Raw genomic sequence first — 16776 nt, 5'->3', positions numbered from 1 at the left:
GGCACCAGGGTTTAAGGGTGTCACCCCACTCTTCCCGCTGGGGACACTATCCTAGAGGACACCCTGCCACTGGGACACCAGCCAGGAGCTGGCACCCCTCAGGGGATCTTCTGTAACGAGGGGGCAGTACCTCTCTCTGGGGTATGTTAGCTGTGACCTAGAGCTGTTAACTGCAAAGCGAGCCTGTTTATGGGGAGGGCATCCTGGTGCTTACCAGGAGAGCAGCTCTTGGCAATGGGGATCGGATTCCTGGAAGAAGAATCTGGGACTTTTCTGTCCCCCTTCCCCCAGCAGGTCATTTCAGGGTGCTTCCCCCCCCCCCAAAATGCTAGAGCAAAAACCTAGGTTTGTCATTGCATTGGGCTGCTGAGATCCAGATTTTTGTCTCTGTGGGGCACAGCAAGAGCTGGCTTCCCTGGAGCAACGGACCCCCCCCACTGTCCCAGGACCCCCAGCTCTCCTGGGACCCCCCCCACCTCATCTGAGACTCACACTCCACCTAGGACCCCCCCTTGCCCCAGCCGCACGGCCCTGCCAGCACCACAGCAACCCCCGTGCCCCGAGCAGGGAGGGCTGTTCCCTGGGCATTTCTCCGTGCCAGGGACGGCCAGTGCGGTGCAAACACAGCGAGGGCTGACGACGGCATCCCTCTGCCCGGCTGCTTTGGCCACAGATGGCCGGTAAGAGGAGGACTGTACCAGGGAGGGCTTTGCAAAGGCAAAGTTGGGGTGCAGGGAGGCTCCGGAGAGGGGGCTGCAGTGCCCAGGGCACGGGGATGGGGCAGCTTCAGTGCCAGGAAAGACCTTGCGTCTCCAGCTGGCTGAGATGGAGCAAAAGGGTGTCTGTGCCCAGGGGTTGCCCCAGTGACAGTGGCCAGCACGAGGGGGGCATTTAGCTCCCAAACAACAAGCGCAGCAACTTCCAGTCTTCCCAGCATAACCACTGGCTCTTTCCGCAGCCCTGGGTCAGAGCACTGTTAATCAGGCATCCCTGTCGCAGCCGGATCTGCAGGGATGTCCCGGGGTGTTTTTCAGCCATGAAATCAGCCCCGGTTGTTTCTGACGTCTCCCCTTTTGTTACCTTTCCAGCAGCCATCGTATCCCAGCTGATGCGATGACTGCTCGGATCAGCCACAAAGCCGGGCTGGGAAGCTCGCAGGAAATCCTTTGGGATATTTCCTTTCCTGCTCAGCAGCGATCCCTCCAGTCTCTTCCCTCTGTGTTTTGTAGCGGGGCTGAGGGCGAGGGTTGGTCATCGCGCTCACAGCACACCGGACTCGCTGCGAAGCTGCACACGCAGCGGGACCCACACAGCCTCCGCCACGCTAACACAGTTTGGCCCAGCTCTGGGAAACCTGCCACGTCCAGCTCCCTTTGAGGAAGAAAAAAGCAGTATTGCTTTCTCCAGACCTGCTGAGCTTGACCTAGCCACCGCAGGGGCTCAGCAGCATCCCGCCAAGGGGCGGCTGTGGGCCTGCAGGGCTGCGGCCTGGAGAAGGCCACAGCTCCTCCCGGGCTGCGCTGGCCTGGCAGCGCCCCCGCTCCATGTCCACGCCGAAGGTCCTTGTGCTCCTCACCTGCTGCACTGCCTGCAGGCAAGGTGAAGTCTGCTAAACTCATGGGTGCAAGGAAATCCAGCAGTCCTAAGACGCACAGATCAGCTGCGCTGGGGTACAGTAAAAACCCACACTGAGCGTCAGCTTGACTGGCTGCTGGGACGCAAGCGGGCTCACCTCACATCTGCTTTTAGAGGGGGGACGATGGGTGCAAATGGGCCTGTGGCTGGGAATTCACACCCTCTGCAAAGAGGGGTTCATGGCCGGGGGTGGGGACAGATGCCGGCGAAGTCCTTCGCTTTGCAGACAGGCACAAAGGGATGCAAACAGCAAAGCCTTGAAAGCAGCTGGGCAAGGATGAGGGCATCCAGGAGAGCCCCTGGGGCTCTCTGGATCCTGAATCGTCAGCACCCTGCAAGGGTGCTAGCCCCAGAGCAGCGGGCAGCAGTGCTCTGCAAAGGACCGAAGCAATGTCTGCAGCAGGGAGAGGACGGTTCGTTGTGGAACCTGCTAGCAGGAAGCTTTGCAAGTGATGCTGTCAAACTCCAGCGTCGCTGACAGCTGCTTCCGCGCAGGAAAGCGCCTGGGTTGCACAGCGCAGGGACTTCCCGGATGCTTCTGAGCTACCACGTCAGGTTTCGGCTCACATAGTCCCCTCTCTGAAGCCAGGCCACCCCTCCTACCTCCCCACGGCCTCTCTTGCTGTGTGGGAGACATTCCAGGCAGCGAAACTGCCCTGGCTGGTGGATGGCAGAGCTGGCTGGAAAGTGTAACGAAAAGGACGCCCCAGGGAGCCTTATTGTGTCCTGTGCAAACCCGGCTCTGTGCCAGCAGGACACCCATGCTCGGGGCCGGTCCATGCTTCGGCGCATGCAGGGACCCGATGTAGCGTGCCCTAGCACGGCTCCATCCTCCCTCGCCCACCACGTGCACCCAAGTGCGGGGTCTCACGGGCTGGAAGGCGCCAGCACTCAGGGCTGCGGCACGAGAGGCGGCGCTCAGAGACGACGGAGCTGCAGAGCAAGAAGCGGCAGTCCCTGCGAGGCGCGGGCAGGCGAGGGCCAGGTCCCCACAGGCTGCTCCGAGGGCTGCAGACCCTGCATACGCTGAGCGGGAGGTGCACCTTCAGCACGGCCAGCCGTGCAGTGCTTTCCTCCTGAGTTAATGACACGACGAGCGTCAGGTTTGGGGTTACTGAAGACAGAAAGAAGCACAGTCCTGAGCACTTCTGACACTGCCAATTTCTATTTCCAGGGCTGAACTTTAAACGGCATTTTTTTTCACATTTGTTTCGCCATCAAATACAAATGTTTAGGACAAAACAAAGTTTTTAGGCTCATCCTTCCCTGATTCATCCTAGAAAAGGAGGCAGAAGGCAGAAAGGTTAAAAACAAAACGAGATTTTTTTTTTTTTTAAAGTCCTCTTCCACAAGCCTTTTGCTCACTGTGTCTTACGGTCCCTCACTTCTTGGCAGAGAAACGTGAAAACTTCTAGCTGAGCTAGACCCCGCTCTGTTGCAAGCAGAGCCCGAAAAAGCAAAACCGGAAACTTTTTGTCCTTCCAAAAACTTGTGCCGACCCCCAGTGCCACTTTGCACCGACCAGTCACGGCCACGGGCAGACCTCCGTGCCGTCCCGCAGCAGGGCCAGCGCGCCGGTCGGCCTGCCCCTCCTCGCCGCAGCACCCCGCTCTGCAAACGCAGCGGTAAAGCCAAGAACTAGAGAGAGAGACCAACTTCCTCACTGTCTAAACCATTTACAGAGCCGTCCGGTTGCCGTTTCTGGGACACGCGTTGGGAAGGGGACGTTATCCAGCCTCTCTGGGCGCTCGAGGGGCTGGAGGCAGCAGCGCCCGGAGGGAGCTCGTGCCCTGAGTGCTCCGCGGAGAAACCGCCTTCTCCTCCATCGCTGCTTGCCGCCGCGTTTGCCATCGCTTTGCGTGCACCGGGCGCTTTCTTAACACCAGAGTTGGTGCTTGGGGGCGTTAGTGGCCGTCAGTCGCTGCTCCCAAATCGTCAGCACCCTGCGAGGGTGCCGGCCACAGAGCAGAAGGGCTCTAGGGTGGCGCAGGCGGCGCGGGCATGGGAAAGTCGATCTCCCTCGCCTTGCGCAACGCCGGTGACTTTTTGAGCCCAGCTGAGCCCGGCGAGAGCTGGCAGGGGACCTGGAAAACTATCATCGTGCATGCGCCCGTTATTGTGGCATTGTGCAGGGAGCCAGAAGGGGGAAGTCGCTCACAAACCCCGCCGGGTGACACCGGCGCGGCGGCAGGCACGACGCTCGCCTCCCCGCTAACGCCAGCTGCCGCGAGCTGCTTCCCGAGCCGCCCCCCCCTTCCCGGCAGGATTCAGGGCAGCCGGCACCGGAGCCGCACGGGCATCCGTCCCCGGCAGGGTCCGCGGCCAGCCGGAGAGCGCCACTGGGGCGAGCAACCTGGGGAGGGCACAAGCCCCAGGAGCAGGTGACTAACACGGGTATGGGGCATCGTCTGGGGCAAGGAGAAAGGGAGAGGCCCGATGGTGCCAAAGTGGTTCATTTAGATGTTGTCAAAACAAACCACGGACGGTTTTTTTTTTTTTTTTCTGTTCAGAAGCCATTTTTAAATAAAAGCAGACCTGAATTAAAATAGTTTTTAAAAAGTACAAAGTGAGCTGCTGGGCTTTTTTTTTTTTTTAAATAAGGTTTGTGTTGTCCCAAACGACTGGCTTGTGGCAGGTCGACCCAGCCAGCCTTTTCCCACTGATGGTTTGGGTTTTGTTTCACTGGGAAAAACTGACCTGGTTCCTTTGTTAAGTTTTTCTATTTATTTCCTGACTTTTCCAGTTCTGCTAACAAATTATATGTACAAAGAAAAAAGTCTCGTCCCTTCTCCCAGCGCCTCTACCCGTGCCGCCCTCAGCCCCTCCTGGCCGCCTCACCAGCCCCTGGGCCTGGGTTTCCCACGCAAGCAAAAGTCTCGTCGCTCTGTGCCCAAGAGGGTCGGCCTAGAGCGAAACCGCAGTGAGCCCTTTTCCGCCCTCGTCGCTGCTCCAGCGTCGCCTCTGACTGCCCGGAGCAGCGCCAAGGGCTCCGCCGGGACCGCGGTGTCCGAGCTCGGCGGCACAGGGCCGCGGTGCCCGGCGGAGCGGCGATGCCAGGAGCTAGGACGGGGCAGCTCCGTGGGGAAGATGCACCGAGATGGGCTTTGGGTGGATGTTTAACTTAGCTGCTGGCCACCCCTAGGTAGGACGAAGCCAGCTCAGGCCTGGCAGCCTCGGCGTCCTGGCACCCCTCGTGCTCTCGCGGCGTCCCCAGCCAAGGCAGCCGCTGGCAGAGCAGGGCTCGGGATACGGCGGGGACCGCTCGGCAGCTGAGGGAACGGCTAGATGTGCTCACCACACTCTGCCTCTGGCCAACGCACAATATTTTCCAGTAGTTATGTCATTTTAAAAGCCATTTAGGCTTTTCTTCATTAAACGTGCGCGCCTGCGACATACCTACGGGAGAGGCGAGCAAGGACCCTCCTGCCACGGGGGCCCCGCGGGCCGGGGAAGCAGGGGCTGCTTCGCACCGGCGCAGGCCATTGCATCCACGCAGAGGTCCCTGTTTATCATCTACCTGGTCCAAACTCGCACGTCAGGACTTCGTGCTCGGCGTTAACGCGCGCTTGGGCCCTGCGCGAACACCCTGGACGAGACAGCGCAGGGAACTGCCCCGTCCCGCGGCACGTTTGCCCTTGAAGCGCCTTTTACTACGCTGCCTGGGCTGCGCCGACAGGCAGGGACCGGCTCAGAGTCACTCCTGTGGCCTCCGGCCCTGCCCGGGGCCCCGTTCGAGCCGCCCTCCCACCAGACTCCCGGGGCAGCTGGCTGCCCGCCGGGACAGGCGCCGCTCCCTGCCTCAGTTTCCCCCTTTGGAAATACGGGGGTCCCATCACTTGTCCTTAAGAAAGCAGCCTGGGGGCTCCGGGCTCGTAGCAGGACTATTACCAAGCGAATACCAGCGGCTTGGAAGGAAGGGCAGGCGCAGGGCACCGGCGGGGCCTGACACGGAGGTCAGAAAGCACCCTTGCTCCGCTCGCCTGGCCTTGCAAGGGGCCGTAAAGCCCAAAGCGCAGGAAGGTTTATTTTACACATTAACCCCAAGGCCCCGCGGCCGTTTCCATTCGAGCGCCTTTGCCAGAGCGAGAGCCGCAGCGGCTCGCGGCCCGAGGCTTCCTGCCTTCCCAAACCGGGGCTCACCCTCCCGTGCCCCATCGGCCTCGCCGACCGGCCCCGAAACGCCGCGGCCCTCGGGAGGAGCCGACCAGAGGCCGCCGAAACGACGAGCGAGCCTCGGCCAAAATCCGCGCGTTGCCTCGGCATCGGAGCGGCGGGGATTCGCGCGCTTGCTCCTGGAAACGGGAAGCCGCCGCGCAGGGCGACGGCTGGGCTGGCCGGGACGGCGCCTCGCCGGCGGCGGGGGGCTCCGAGAGAGGAAGGCCCCAGCCTCAGGTCCGCCTGCCCTTCCGCCACGTCCCCCCACCGTGAGGCGGAAAGGGCCCCGCTCCCGCCGTGGGGCTGCCGCCCGGCGGGGACGTCGCCTCCGCGCCCTGGGTCGCTCCGCAGGGCGTTTGTCGCCCCTCGGGCGCCTGGGTCTCCCGGGGAGCCTGGTGGGGCTGCGCTGTTGCTTTAAGTCAGCGGCTGGATCCAGCTGTGACTGCTAGTAACCCTCACCGCACGCCTTACCCAGGGCTTTTATGCATTTTCCAGTGGTTCCAGAGGCGTTTGGCGGCAGCGTGCAGAGGAAATGGGACTCACGCTGGCTAGCAGGGAAGGGAGGGGAAAGAGAAAACATTTCCCCTCCCCAAGGCGCAGGGTGAGCCCGACGCCGCGGCTAACGCAGCGGGCACGGGGGGAGCACACGGCTTGTCCGGCTGCCTCCGCGGCCGGCTGCGTACGGCCTCGTGGTCAAAGGCAGAGAGCCGGAGGTCCCGGCTTGTCTCTCCCAGGCCAGCATGCCCCTGCGGAAAGTGCTTTCCCGAGTTCGCCTCAGTTTCCCCCCCACCTCTCTCCTCATTAAATTCAGCCTCAGGCAGAAACCCCTGAGGTTTGGTTTTGTACCTTGACGCCCGCGCCGTGAACCGGCAGCAGGATCGCACGCAGGCACCAAAGACAAGCCTGCGAGGCCGGCAGGACAGGGCAGCCAGAGGGACGGGAGCGTCCCGAGTATCGTGAACGAGGCTGAGAAGGGGGAAAGGTTTGTGCTGCCCCAGACCCAGACGGGAGGAAGGCTGTCGGGCCACTTGGCCCAGACAGGGGACGGGAAGGACCTTGGCGCTTTCGCCCGAGGCTGATGCTGGCAGGCCGCAGCAACGGTTGGTCCTGGTGCCATGGTGGGAGCACAAGGGGCTTCAAGAGAGATGAAGCTGTCGCTGCTGCGGGGACAGGCAGCACGGTGAGGCCAGTCGCCCCTGCTCAAACCGGTCTTTCTGTTACAGACTCCCAACTTCAGGGGACAAGCCTGGAAAAAACATAGCATTTCCTCCAGGCCAAAGCACAGCCGCTGAGCAATGGGGCCCTGCTCTCCCTCTTTGCCCAGCAGCCTTTGGGGCTGTGATCTTGGACTCTACTGAAGTTGGTAGAAAGGGGAGCAGGAGGGAAAAGTTCACAGGTTGGAGATTTGGGAAAGGGATGTTACTCCAGCGGACAGCGCTGCAGCCTGCAGCCCTCCCCGCGGGCACCGAAGAGCTGCTCTTGCCCCGCTGGGAGGCAAAGGGCCTGCTTGGCAGCAGGAAAGGGCAGCCCAGCCTCCAAGGACATTTCCTCCTTGGCCTCGTGGCCGCCGGCTCTCCCTGGTGCCTGCAAAGCAGGTCCCCCCCCAACTGCCGTCTATGGGCCATGGACACAGGCTGAACTCTGAAGCCCTGCTAGAGCATCAGCCCATGAAAACCACAGTTTCAGGTCAAAATTGGACACTGCGGCTGGACAGCCTGGGAAGGGCTGAGAGAGGCTCTGGGCTGAGCATCATCACACGTTGCGCTCAGGTCCCTGGAAGTGCTGCTGCTTTGGGGCTGGCTCAGACCCAGAACCCAAGAGCTGAAAGGCGACGTGTTTTCCGTTGGGCAGGAGCGCGCTTACAACTTTTCTCATAAGTCAGATGGAAAGGCCGGCTCAGGAGTCACCTGAGTACCAACGGCTGGCTGCCCACACAGCCCCTCTCCAGCCCGAGTGGAAAAACACACAGACCCGGCGGAGCGCACTTCTGCAGAGTGCCCGAGCTCCCGGCTGGGCCCCCTCCTGGCCCCACGGACGCAGATAGCTCACGCTATCCTTACTTGGCCAAATAGGTTTAGAAGGGAGGCACAGGCGGATCAGACATCCCTGGCCATCTAGCGCACAGGGTCTGTTCTCCATTAATCATCTCCATTCCTGCTGCTCCCAAGCACCTCATTTGTGCCAAAATCTGGGCTCTGCTAGATCCACTGGGGCATCCGTCTGCAACAAAGGCCACCTACGGATGGATAAGGGAAGAGTGGTGAAAAGAAGGCATATAAAGCATGAATTTTTCCCCTGCCAAAAGCTCCCTGCTTCTTGGATGGGGCTGCTGGTTTACAGCCACTGCAGAGCTCCCTCTCTCGGAGAGTGCAAGAACGAAGGTCAGCACCAGCACACATGGTCTTTCCTCCCTCCTGACTTCTCCAGGTAGGCTCCCACCTGGAGCAGGGGATGAGCCTGGCCGAAGGGCTCGCCTTGCATGGGAACAGCTCCCTCCGGGCCATTGCAGGCACTATCTGAGCAAGCGGCTGGCAGGCCAGCGCAGCTCTTTGAAGAGGTGGCAATAGCAATTTGCTAGCCTGGGAGTATTTTAGCCATGCAAGAGCCCTCGGGACAGGAGAACAGAGACGGCACACCCAGCTGCATTCCTGAGGTTTGGTTTCCATGGTGGGATATTCACCCGACAGTGAAGTCATGCTGTGGGCTGAGATGGCCAGTGAGTTAATGCACAGATCCAGCTCCTTCCCTGATTCACAGCAGGCCATAGCTACAGCTACTTGCCTTCTCTCATACTGAAATTTCTGCTGTTGCTGAACTGACTCAGCTCCAGCGTTTCTACCACTAAGGGGCATCTTAGTCCAGGGAGGCTCCAGGGACCACTGCAGGTTTAATTATTGCCTCACAAAGGAAAAGCAGGCCCTGCTGCAGGGTGGAGGGACAAACTGATGACTCCCACAGGTCCTGCCCACCCATTTCTATCATCAAACTGTGCACCTCAAAACATCCTACTTAAAAGGCTTCCACATCATCCTCGGGCTGCTCCTCGTGGTAACAACTCAGAAACATGGTTGCACCACCGTAAGAAGTTGCTCTCGTAAGGCCAAAGCCGAGAAGATCTGTCCTACATTAGGAAGAGCTGGAGAAGAAAGGAGAGTCTGAAAAAGCCAGATGTAAAGCACATGGGCCACAAGGTCCCCAGGGCAAGGTGGCAGGGACACATCCCAGCAGCAGCAGGTTGCAGTGCCAATGCCAGGCAAATGACTGTGGGGTATTGCAAAATGGAGTTTGGCCCCATGGATCAATGAAACAGAGGTGTGGTGCAAGAACTGGCTCCAGAAGGTCAGCCAATAAGCTGATAAGATTATTCCTAGTCCCTGAAGTGATTTCCTGCAGGTCTGGAGGAACAGGCACATGGCTGGGCTGCCCAGGCTCTAGAGCGATCAGCCACACTTTGCCCCTTTGCTCAGTTGTTAAGACCCTGTGCTTTTGGATAGTGGCTATTTGTGCTAGAAAGAAATGCCTTAGCATGAATCTACAGCAAAGATCAACTTCTTTGCAGTTCAGTCAACTAAAACCCCATAAAAATGCAAATCCCCTTGGGACGCATTTCCTTATTAAAAACCACTGAAGCACTTTCCACCCACACGTTCTTTTCACTGTTCCCAGCCTCCTACCTGCCCCAGCCCCAAAGGCCACAGACCCAAGGACGGTGGCAAGCACAAAGTCAAGGGTTTCTCTTCTCTTGTCATGAGCAGATGGTGCCTGTACGCACACTGGTTTCTCTCATGAGCCCACGTGGCACCGGGAAGGAGAGAACGGCGCCTCTGGAAGACAGAAGGGAAATGGCTCAGCCAGATGATACACTTTAGGAGGAACCTCTCTGGTTCCAGGCACCCTGCGGGAACAGGGCTGTTTGCACAGGGTTGCTGAGGCTCAGCCTCCCACTGTTGTATTCCTAAGTCAGAAAAGCTTGCTGAGTTTTGCAGTTTGGGGTCAACAACTTTAATTCCTCCATTCCCAAGGCTCTAGCTGTCACCCCCTGCTCCCTCCCTGCAAAATCCAGCCAGTTCAGCTTCTGCCTCTTCTGCTCCCTGGCATTAGAGAGTGAAACAGCAGTGCATACCTGTGCCCCAGGCAGTGGGGGGCTGAGGCCACTGCTGGGAACTAACAGGCTTCCACAGCTGGGAACAGCCCATAGCACATACCGCACTGATTATTTTTTGTTTCGAAATGGCAACTTCCCATTGAAACTTTCCCCAGTTAAATAAAGGGTTAAGCAAGCCAAAGCCCCCCCCCCCAAAAAAAAACACCTTTTCGTTTCCTGCCCAAACTCTGTCTCAAATTGACCCAGATCTTCACATGCATGCTTGTGCTCAGTCTTAACCAGAAAACCCATCCTACTTTTCATCTCACATATATCCAAACCTACAGGTCCTAGCTGGGATGTCATCAAGAAGCCAAGCTCCCTTTAGGGGCAGACACTGAGCACTGAGCTTACAGCAATGACCCCTGCTCCAGGTGAAGACAGGCCACGTCTCAGGCCTGACACAGCAGGTGAAATCCCTAGGGAACAGTGAGGTGACGCCAAAGATGTGTAAGCCACTGGCACAGCCTGCCAGCACCCTGGCTGTGTATCAGCCGGGCTGGGAAGCACATAGTCAAACCGAGTCTGATTTACAGCCAAAGAAAAACAGCTGATCCTGGATTGCCTTCATCAGATGGGTCCAGCATCAGCCCTGCAAGCTGGTTTGCGGGGCAATGAAGGGTAACACAAGGCAGCTCCCTGTTTCAGGTACCCCACAACGCTCTGTGGGGCTCTCCCAGCCCTTCTCCAAGCGCCGTTTCAGTTTCACACCCAGACCCTCGTGAAGGTTAAATGACTTACCTCAACAACAGATAGATCCAGAACCTCCTAACCCCCCCATTTCCATCCCCTTTCCTACACACACATCCAGATCCAAAGCCAGGGCCCCTCAGGCCCCTCCATGTCTCCAAATGCAGATTCTCAATCTCTCTCTCTCATTTCTAGGGCCCTTCTGCTTCCACTCAATACTAATGATATTCATTTCCCGGCCTTTTCCTCAGGCCCTGACTCCTTCTGTAACACCGCTCTGTTTCTCTCCTCCAAGCTGGCTCCCAGATTCCTCCCCCCCCCCCCCCCCCCCCCCCAGCCCTGGTGACTCATGCAAAATATACACTGACTCCTTTCAGGAGCGCTCGGCTCCAAACACTACTCTAGTCTTCACTGCTAAGACACCTTGGGGAATTACAGCGTGCAGTTGGCCCTCCCCAACGCCTCTTCCCAAGCAATAGGACAACTGCCCCACCTTCCTCTTCCATTCGCAGCACAAGATCCTGTCCAAGAGGAGATATCGGCACCTTTACAAAGAGAGTAGCTTTTACAGTAAAGAAGTCAAAGTCCTTCCCAGTGCACGCCGGGCCAGGGTGAGATAGAAGAAAGCGGTCAGTCAGCTTGCACAAACTCAGGTCCAGGTCCCTTTGAGCAAAGTCCATAAGTCTAAAACCAATAAATATATATCTTTGAAAAGAAAAAGGATCACAAGCTCCTAATGGGACAATTCTTGGCTCCAAGACATAAAACCTGCCAGGATCCTTTTCCTCTCTTCTACCTTCACCAAGCTTTCTCTGATCCTTCTAGACAACAGGGCTCTGTCCAGTGTTCAGGAGGAGGGGGATTAAGAACAGACTCTTCTGTTCCCGGGCTCCTGGCCGGCAGAGCAGTGGATGCTTCCCATACAAACGACCCCCTCACCTTGAAACACTGCAAAAAGCTACACCTGAGGAGCTGCTGGAAAATCAATTGGTGGAATGAGTTCTTTGGGGCCAAGCCCATGTGGAGAGGGGGACATAGACATGCTGACTGCAAGAGCACCATCTTTTACCCAAACACCAAGCCCCACTCTCACGATGGCACCTCAAAAGTGAGGGGGTCCATGTTATGGCAGGTCACAGCCAGATCAACTGAAAGGGCTGATCCTCATACAACAGGCAGCATTACAGGTTCATTAACCATCCTGAAGCTGCCCTGATTTACCCCTGCAGAGCACACACACCCACATCAAACCCTGCTCTGGGCTAGTGAACAGGTCTAACAGAAAGGGGGAAAACCTACTAATCTGTCTTTATATAACCACAACAAGCAGAAAGGCTGGCTTAGAGGGGAGTCCCTGTTCAGGCTCCCTGGTCGGAGTCTGTAATGACTCTCTGATAAGCCTCTGCTCTCTACTTTCTCCCAGGTAACTTTCTTTGCAGGGGAAAGTAAAAAGATTCTCCATAGGACCTGGGCTTTTTTGTTCACTTCAACAAAAGGGACAAGAAAGGAGAAATCTGGAAATCTCTGCCTGAGGAATTTGATGTCTGAAGGGCTGAGATGTACATCACAACCGCCCTCCCCTCCGGGTGTTTGCTAGGTTTCGGTAGTAGCTGGAAGTATCTCTTCAGCTCATATCTCCAGTGAAACTACCACAACAAAGCAATATTTGCAGTTTACAGACCCATAAACAAAGCTGAGGGTTGTACAGCGTATACTTAACTGGGGAAGGTCACCAGAAGATACTACTCCTGGCCACGAGGTTCAGCCACCGGCGTGCAGAGACCACTGCTAGCACACACTAGCCACAGAGACCCCTGGGACTGGCAGAAGTGGCCCAGAAGCTTCAAGCAAAAGGGAGGGCCACAGCTCTTCGCCAATGTCCTGCGTGCTGTAACGGTGAGTGTGAGGAACAGCAGAGCCCATGGGGCCAAGCTGCCTCAGAGCAGAGAGCAAGAGCTGCTCTATCAGGCTCAGAAGGAAATAAAGCCTGGCAAAACTTTCCCCTACCAGGCTCCCCCCGGCTGTCCCTCAACCATGGCCTGGTGTTAAGAGATCGGGAGAAGGGAGCCAAAGGACGAGAATGCTTGGCCCAAGGGAGCAGGGAGGTGTCAGGAATGGGGGGACAGGCCCTGTTACCCCCTACCACAGCACAGCGAGTAGGAGGGGTGGACAAGACCCACTGAGCAGAGCAATGGCCAGATGTTACAGCGCAGAAGCGGGGGTGACCACAGCCGTAGGAGAATGGCTAATGGATAAGGCTTACATACATACCAACACCTGGGAGCCCTAGAGCCCAAAGGGACTCCATCGCCCAGACCGAGCGTTGCAGAGATGGCGAAAGGGCAGATGCCTACATCCTGCTCCGCAGACCTACAGGGGAGTGGTGCAGGCAGGAGGGGAGGGAAGTCCTCCTCTACAGACCGCTCACAAAGCCCTGGACTACTCCCACATCCCAGGCAGGTCCAATCCACAGGCATGAGCCGGAGGCACCCACTGCCCGCTCACAGTGCGAGGGCCAGTCTTACCTCTGCTCCATCCAGTCTCAGGATCAGCCACTTGGCAGCAGAGTCTCAGGATGACTCACAGCACTGCCAGCAAAATTATCTCTTATTACCTGCAATGGCAATATCAATGAGGCACAATAAATTTCACACCCAGGAAGGACAGAGATTCACTTCTCAGAAATCTGGAAATCAACTGATTTATAGGTGAAGGGAGGGGAGAGGCACAAGAATGAACGCTGCATTTATGGAGATTTTGTTGGTCACTGGCTCCTGCATGGCCAGGCTGGACAGCCGTATCCTGCTCTAACCCCACTCCCTCCTTGGCACGGGAATAAACTGTCTGACATAGCCAGCAAATGCACTGAAGGAACACAACTTGTCCAGATGTTGCCTGCATAAAACAGAGCGTTGCAGGGGAAAGAGCTATTCAGGCTGTGAGCAAAATGGTTAGTCCTTGGGTTAGTCCTTGCAGGGAAGACACATGTATTGTGCTGTTATTTTCCACTCTTTCATCTGTGGTTAGTGTAGCAAGGGAAAAATATCATGCTCTGGGTCGATGGAGACCCAACCTTCAGAGTGGGTTGCGCTCTCAGTACATGCAGAGGGAGAGCCAGAGACCCAGCTCCCATTTAACAGATCTTAGCTCATGCAAGGACAGCATGGGCCAAGTTTATGCAGACACAGGATCAAAACTTTTGCAATTTCATTGTGAACCTAATAGGATGTGGGAGCCATCACACTGCCCAGCTTCCCCTTTGAACCTTATGAGTAAGGGAGACAGCCGTCCTGACAAACAAAATCTGTTTCTAGCCCTCAGGGTCACCAATACAAGCTTTAAACCGTGACTGGAAAAGAAAATAAGCATAAGCTAGTAATGATTATGTTAACTTTTTTGCTTTGTAGCCAGTCTCAGGCTACGGCCTCTGAAGTATAAATTTTCAGGTCTCCCAGCACAGCTACTCTGGTTTCATGCAGCCGCATCACACCCTGCCTTAGGCACAGACCACCCCTCGCACCTTAACTCTGCACGAACCATCTTCTTGCAAGAACACGTGTGACAGCACTAAGGGATCACAAGAGTCACCCCTACCAACACCAACCAGGAAACTTAGATTAAATAATAAGGATTAAAGTAGGATCACCCCTAAAACTCACTCTGCTTCTTTGCAGAGCTCGTACCTGGATCTCTTCTCAGCCCCCAGCTGTCTGGCTTCCAGAGAGAGATTCAAAGAAGCAGCCCCTCATCTCCACCAGATTATCTCATGGGATATCCACAGCTGGCCTGAGGCAAGCGCAAAACTGTTTAGGCCGGAAGGAGTTTGTTGTTGTTGTTGTTGGATTTTTTGGTTTTGTTTTTTTAAAGACACTTTTAAGCTACTGTATTTGCATCTGAGACAACTACCCTGCACTGGAGGAACAAAGGTGCTTAAAGTAAAAGTTTCCATTCTCACTTCTTACATGGTTATGAATGACCTCAAATGGTATTTCCTATTGATTCAATCATTGTTGCATCAGGGCTATCGTATTACCTTCTGCCTGGCTAAGAGCCAAACAGCAACTAAACAGTGCATATACTTATAAAGGTGTGCAAGTCAAACGGCTACCGTGAGATTTGAATTGCCTTTGGAGAATTCACACATAAAAACGGCACTGGGTAATGAAATTGGTTGAAGCAATTTTCATATACGTTTGCTGTTACGTTAGAAATCTGGAGCTTTTAACTTCAAAGGGGCCTCCCTTTTGTTTCAGGGCACAAGTCTCCACAGAAAGCTGGGAACAGCAGCAGAGTGTTTGGGGGAGCTTGTTGCGCTGTAACATAAAATCATGATGAGACACGGAAGGAAAGCTCTTCATGAACAAAGAACTGATATCCTTCTCCATAACTTAGGGCTGAAAAGGAGCACAACAAGGACAGGCACAACCAGGCAATGAAAGCCTGAACTGGAAAAGCTGAAGCATTATCAGAAACATTCTTTTATTGACCGGGTGGGAAGGGTGCATCACCTCCCAGCGCAGTTTTGCACACTTTGATCCAGCCCCAGCGCACAAGCAAATGACGGACAGATCAGTGATGCAGTAGGGAGAAGCCTTCCCGAGAGTCCTTTATACCCAGAAGCAAAAAGACACCCTTGTCCTTGGTAGCCAATATTGTAGGACTTTGGGGTAACCTTCCCTGCTACCTGAACTGGGGGTTTAAAGGTGCCTAGCAGGAACTCCCTTGAGATGGAGCAGATGACTGACCCAACACTGTGTGCGAGCACTTACACTCCTTCCACTCGCTGCTTTCAGAGTTGAAAGCCACATCCTCCCAGATACTCCAAAATATTAAGGAAATGCTGATTTCTACTCTCTCTGTAACTGACTTGTGTTCAGCAACTGGGTGTCAGCCTGACACCAGCCTCTGCTGCCATCCATCCAATTCCTCTGGCGTATCAGCTGGTCTCAGAGAGCTACAGCCTCTCCTGAATCTTATCTCGACCGTACTTGCAGCATGCTATGGCCGTTCCACTTCCTTGCAAAGCAGACAACCTACTGCCTCGCACCCATAAAGCCAAGGGATAACGCCCCCTTCCATCGTCTCCAACAGGCCTAAGCAAGGACATGTTTCCCCAGGAGCTGATTTTCCAGCAAGGACAGGGTATTCCCGGTACAAACTACACTCACAGCCCAGAGGAAGGTCGTTCAAGGAAACACGTGGGCAATACCAGTTGCTATGCCAAGGGGCAGTGCCAGTCAGCATCACATGAAAGATAAGCTAGCCCGTGACCTATTGCTCTGCCTAATTCAACAGCAGCTATTACGAGAAAGAGGAAGAGGCAAAATATTCTGCCAGCCTATTGAGCAACCAGTGTTCCCAGTCCTGGTGTCCCATTTCCATTGCCTGGGCATGGTTTTAGAGAAGTGTCTAATGAAGCACACAGGTCTCACAGTTTGTTGCATGAATGTAACACTTCAGTGATCAACTTGCCCTAAACTAGTCTCATTAGTAAAGGGTTTTGCATAAAGTGCTGGCGTCAGAAGTCAGAAGGTAAACCTAATGAGAGATTTTAATCAGCCCCAGCACAAAAGGAAGGAGATTCCTGCATAAATCCAGCTGAAAACAGAAAAGCTCTCCTTTGCTGCTGGGATCAGAGTTGTGCTGCAGGAAGATAGCTAGGTGCTAGGGTGCAGGTGAAGGAAAAGGGGGATACAGCAAACACCAAGGATCTAGCCAGCTTCCCTAGAGCACTGTCGGGCTGGGACAAGTACCCTTCAAAGTCTCCTCTGCCACCATAACACATAAGCATGATGTAGCTCTGCAGAATAATTCCCAATGTAGGAAAAAGAATCCAAACAAAACAAAAAGCTAGAGAGAAGGAAGGAAACAGAAACAGGAAACTACAAGGACACTCTTCATAAAGGCCACTGCTGCAGGATAAAGGGCCGTATTTTTATGCATGCCCTGAGGTGTAAGAGGTAAATTCTTCTCAAAATCCATCCACATTTTAGGCACCTGAATGAAACAATCAGCGTTCCCTGACGGCTCAAGTTATTCACTGCTCCCAGTGAGGAGAGGGGGCTTGCGGAAAAACTAGCTGTCTCCTCACAACCACTTAAGTAGGAGCTGAGCTCAGTTAAAATATAGGACATATCTACATCTCAAATAGC

This window comes from Struthio camelus, chromosome 9 (genome assembly GCF_040807025.1).
Source record: "Struthio camelus isolate bStrCam1 chromosome 9, bStrCam1.hap1, whole genome shotgun sequence".
Lineage (NCBI taxonomy): Eukaryota > Metazoa > Chordata > Aves > Struthioniformes > Struthionidae > Struthio > Struthio camelus.
This window is presented reverse-complemented; position numbering follows the sequence as displayed.